The 5,526-nt window shown below is 42.3% G+C and overlaps 1 pseudogene; it reads left to right on the top strand.

The window, feature by feature from the left end:
* The first annotated feature begins 324 nt into the window (after positions 1-324).
* Positions 325-470, top strand: LOC120097285 (U2 spliceosomal RNA; annotated as a pseudogene).
* The last annotated feature ends 5,056 nt before the right edge of the window (positions 471-5,526 follow it).

Below are 5,526 nucleotides of genomic sequence, written 5' to 3'. Positions count from 1 at the left end.
ATTCACCATGTGGGCTGGAGGGATGGCTCAGCGGTGAAGAGGATTGGAATTGGGTTCCCAACACCCACATGGCAGCTCAGAACTTCTTTTGACTCGTGCTCAAGGGTACCTGACACTTTCATCTGACTTCTGGGGACACCTGTGTACACAGTGCACCCATGCATACACGCACATGTACAAACACACACATAAACACACAAACACACATACACACACACACACACACACACACACACACACACTTTTTAAAGTAACTATGAATTTGTCATTTAAAACACAGTCCTTCCGAGATCAGACGAGATCGGGCGCGTTCAGGGTGGTACTATCGCTTCTCGGCCTTTTGGCTAAGATCAAGTGTAAAACACAGTCCTTTATAATTCTAAACAATTTTGGTACTGAATTTTAAAAATATCCTTGATTCTGGGTATTGTTCAGGGCAACTGAAGTACCCCCATCCCTGGTGAGCCACATTTGTATTGTTAGTTATGCTTTCAATCGGGGATTTTGCATTAAAGAACATGTTTACTGTTTTTGTCCATGTTGTGCAAATGGACATTATCACGAGTGAAGTCACATAGCTGGATAGAGCGATGGCTTAACATCCACAGTGACACCTATATCTGCGGCCTCCGATCTAGGATTGCCTGACTGGGCTTCGTCTATGCTATATGCCGCACAACGTACACGGTACAGGCCTCCTTGTCAATCTATGTATTCAAAATAATCAAAGGTTAGATATATATAAAATACTGACAGAAATTCTAGATTATTTATGTGCCCAGTGGATCATCTCATTACTGATTTAGGAGTAGCCCCTGAGAGTGTTGACAAGAATTTATTAATGTTTGTGGTCACTAAGTATGACCTCTGTTAAATATTACATCATTCCCTGTCCCCATTCCAGATCTTCAGATGGACATTCCTAGACTGGCTTAGCATTCATTAATATCTGGTTTCCATAATGACTCTGTTCCCTTCAGGGTGTGGCTATGTAACTCACTGGTGTGTAAGGCTTCCCTATGAAGCCTTTGATGTCTGTTTATGTCACTGAGAAGCTAAAGTTGGCACGAACGCTGACTGACAGTTTACTGACTCCAGGGAAGCAAACAGGAGGCTTCCCAGTTGACAGTGTGAAACAGAGTTCCATTCTAAGCGAGGCCATTCTAGCAACAGTTTACCAGGCCAATAAAAGAGAGCTTGATGTAAAAAATGTATGCTTGTAACGTGGCCCGAAGAATGCTGCTTTAAGCAGCGTTCTCCTGATTCTCCCTACTTACTCTCTATATTCTGGCACTGGCATTAGCTAGTAAGACTTGCCACACGTAAATCTTGCAGCTTAGTAACACCTGACTTTTGGGGGGGGGGGTTGGTTTGTTTGTTTGTTTTGCCTTTTTCTTTTTTAAAAATCCCACAATTTACAGATGATGATATGAAGCAACGTAATATTGGAAGAAATGTCATAGTTAAATAAAATTGAGTCTGTTATTATTTTCACCCTTCTGGTCTGTTATCTAAAAGAATCCTATGTAAGTAAGTTTTAACAATCTTAGACAGTCTCAGACACTTGGGAAGGTTTCCAGATTGCTTTATAAGCAAGACTAGGTGGTTTCCTAAAACTAGCCTTGACCCTACATCCCACTCTGAGAGAGACAATCTGAAGTCTATAAATACATTGCTTTCCTATTAGTACAGAAACAAAACAAAACAAACAAACAAACAAACAAAAAACTGGCTTGCTAGGGCAATAGGCAAGTCTTAGAGCCTTGGGTTATTGTCTCAGCCTTACTGGGTATGGTTCAAACACCTAGTACTCTCAGAACTACAACATCTCTCTCCTACACAGAATGGAAATGGCTGGTTTAGTAAATGAGTCTCCAGCAATGTGGAAGGTATCACACCACTGATTACTGCTAGGCGTATCCTTGTCCTTTTCTTCCTACTGAAGCGTCTTGGCCATTGGTACCGCAGTGTGCACAGCTACAGATCCTAAAGGTTTTAGTGCCAACTCTGTGCAGGCAAGAGCCTTCCTTGAAAGCTTACTTCAGCTTCCCTCCACAGTTGTTTTTCACTGTGGGTCTCACTCTGGTGCAAGCCCTAGAGGACGAAATGGAATGACAGGTGCTAGATGGTTCCCACTTGCTCAGCTCCTCTGACTATTGGAACCCTTCTGAACCAGCTGCTATGTTTGGCCCCACCTTTCCCTCAAGAGTTTTTTTTTTTTTCCCAGAAGCCTCTGGGACTCCTTTTATAATTCACAAGGGGGCCAGCCCTGCACAAGCTTGTTTGTACCCTGTTATAAACATGACTGTTGGTGTGTGTCAGGGTATGGTGGTGATGGGAACACCTTATTCACATCACACGGCTTTAATAGCTGGAATCAATTACTAATAAGTTCCTTATTTGCTAGTATATTTTCATATTTTCAGCTATGTTCATCTTGTTTCAGATTTGTTGAATTTTGTTAGAGTCTGACAGAAAAAAAATGATACAATGGCAAAAAAAATTTTATAGCTCTTATTTTAATTACTCCCAGATGCTTTTATTTTTTTTTTTTCCGGAACTAGCTGGCTGGCTGATTCAATGTAAATGTCCAGCAGGGTGGGGCAGTTTATAACCATAGAAACAAATACCAGACATTTACCATCAGCTCCACTGGGCAGATAAACAAACACGGGGATGGACAGCTGATACCTTTTTTAGTCCTTTAGTAATTGTTTCTAAAGAACTCTGCAGAGAGAACTCCAAGCTCTTTATCCTGCTTCTTTTGTCAGGCAATCGTGTTATGTGGGATTTAAAAAAAATTTTATAGAGCATATTAAATAGATGGGCTAATGTCAAAATCAATTATTTTTATAACTCAGTCTTGAGAACTGAAACATTATTTATTATAGTAACTATGAAACAGATGTGGTAATGTATGTCCTAATTCAATAAAAGAAAAAAAAGTTAAAGCAGTCATTTCATAATTTCTCCAAGAACACCATGTTAAGGTTGATGTATGAGGCTTAAAATAAAAATTCACATGAAGTATGCTACAGTAAACTTAGGCTAAGGAATACGCAAGTTTTGGATCCAGAAGAGGGTATGAAAAGAAAACATCTGATAGTTCATAGAAATCTAGAGAGCCTGGGCTGGTGGTGCCTGCATAACCCAGGAAGCATAACTCATCAGATGGGACTACGGGTGAGGCCCAGTCCATGAGAAATGCACCCAGCCCAGCTGTGTTCCACCGTGACAGACAGTGGGGATCTGGCATGGCTGGGGGTGGAGTTAGAAAAGCACCTGCTTATGGCTACTGCTAGCATGAGAGTGATTAATGCATTAGGTATGAAGGAGAGCCATTTCTTCTCAGCCTTTGTCCCTTTCTCTTCTCTTAAGCTGTCTGTGTTTTGCCATTAGCCTCAGCCAGACTGGCGTTAAGGGGCTGGGGGTTTTTAGACTGGCAGAATTTTCCATTTCAAGGCTCAACATCACTCTGGTGGCACACGTACGTAAACTCAGCACTTGAGGGGCTAAGGGAGGAAGCTAATGGGGTTGATGTCAGCCTGAGCATCATGGCAAAACCCTGTGTTCAAAAACAAAATAAGACTGAAGAGATGGCTATGTGAGAAAGAATGCTTGCTGTGCAAATTTGGTCCAAATTTGGCCAGCCTAACACCGAGTTCAGTAAGAGACCCTTTCTCAAAGGATTAAGGTGAAAATCATAGAGCAGAACTCCTGGTGTCCTCCTCTGAACTCTTCAGTTTTGTACACAGGTACATACACCTGCATGAATGTACATCTCCTTTGTCTGTCTGTCTGTCTCTGTCTGTCTGTCTGTCTTCCTTACTTCCTCCCTTCTCTTTCTTTTTTGACTCCTCTCTCTCTCTCTCTCTCTCTCTCTCTGTCACTGTCTCTCTCACATACACACATTCACACACACACAACTATTACACATGAATCACGATTAATTTCATTGACACTGAAAAGGACTTTGTTTTACCTAAGTATAAGAAAGAGAACATTGTGTTTCAGATTGGATATACCAAAATCACAAGAAAATGAAGAATTCGTAAGAAACAAAAAACTTCTAGACAAGTGATTCTCAACCTTTGGAGTCATGTGACCCTTTCACGGGGGTCATATGTCAAGCATCCTGAGCAAAATTATGGTTATGAAGTAGTAACAAAAATAATTTTATGACTGGGGGTGGGGTCAACACAACATAAGGAACTTCCTTTTTTTTTATTAACTTGAGTATTTCTTATTTACATTTCGATTGTTATTCCCTTTCCTGGTTTCCGGGCCAACATCCCCCAAACCCCACCCCCTCCCCTTCCTTATGGGTGTTCCCCTCCCCATCCTCCCCCCATTGCCGCCTTCCCCCCAACAATCACATTCACTGGGGGTTCAGTCTTAGCAGGACCCAGGGCTTCCCCTTACACTGGTGATCTTACTAGGATATTCAATGCTACCTATGAGGTCAGAGCCCAGGGTCAGTCCATGTATAGTCTTTAGGTAGTGGCTTAGTCCCTGGAAGCTCTGGTTGGTTGGCATTGTTGTTCATATGGGGTCTCAAGCCCCTTCAGGCTCTTCCAGTTCTTTCTCTGATTCCTTCAATGGGGGGTCCTGTTCTCAGTTCAGTGGTTTGCTGCTGGCATTCGCCTCTGTATTTGCTGTATTCTGGCTGTGTCTCTCAGGAGAGATCTACATGCAGTTCCTGTCTGCCTGCACTTCTTTGCTTCATCCATCTTGTCTAATTGGGTGGCTGTATATGTATGGGCCACATGTGGGGCAGGCTCTGAATGGGTGTTCCTTCTGTCTCTGTTTTAATCTTTGCCTCTCTATTCCCTACCAGGGGTATTCTTGTTTCCCCTTTTAAAGAAGGAGTGAAGCATTCACATTTTGATCATCTGTCTTGAGTTTCATGTGTTCTAGGCATCTAGGGTAATTCAAGCATTTGGGCTAATATACACTTATCAATGAGTGCATACCATGTGTGTTTTTCTGTGATTGGGTTACCTCACTCAGGATGATATTTTCCAGTTCCAACCATTTGCCTACGAATTTCATAAAGGCATTGTTTTTGATAGCTGAATAATATTCCATTGTGTAGATGTACCACATTTTCTGTATCAATTCCTCTGTTGAAGGGCACCTGGGTTCTTTCCAGCTTCTGGCTATTATAAATAAGGCTGCGATGAACATAGTGGAGCACGTGTCTTTTTTATATGTTGGGGCATCTTTTGGGTTTATGCCCAAGAGAGGTATAGCTGGATCCTCAGGCAGTTCAATGTCCAATTTTCTGAGGAACCTCCAGACTGATTTCCAGAATGGTTTTACCAGTCTGCAATCCCACCAACAATGGAGGAGTAGGAACTTCCTTTTTTACTTATTGACTTTACATCTGGATCACTTCCCCTCCCACTCCCACAAGTCTTCTCCCCATCTCCCATCCTCTTCTCCAGGATATCCACCCACTGTGGCACATCAAGTCTCTGTGAGGCTTGGTGCATCCTCTCCCACTGAGGCCAGACAAGGCAGGCC

The sequence above is a fragment of the Rattus norvegicus genome, chromosome 15 (assembly GCF_021556685.1).
Source record: "Rattus norvegicus strain SHRSP/BbbUtx chromosome 15, alternate assembly SHRSP_T2T, whole genome shotgun sequence".
NCBI lineage: Eukaryota > Metazoa > Chordata > Mammalia > Rodentia > Muridae > Rattus > Rattus norvegicus.
Note: the sequence above shows the minus strand (reverse complement) of the source record. Positions and strands in the feature narration are given on the sequence as shown.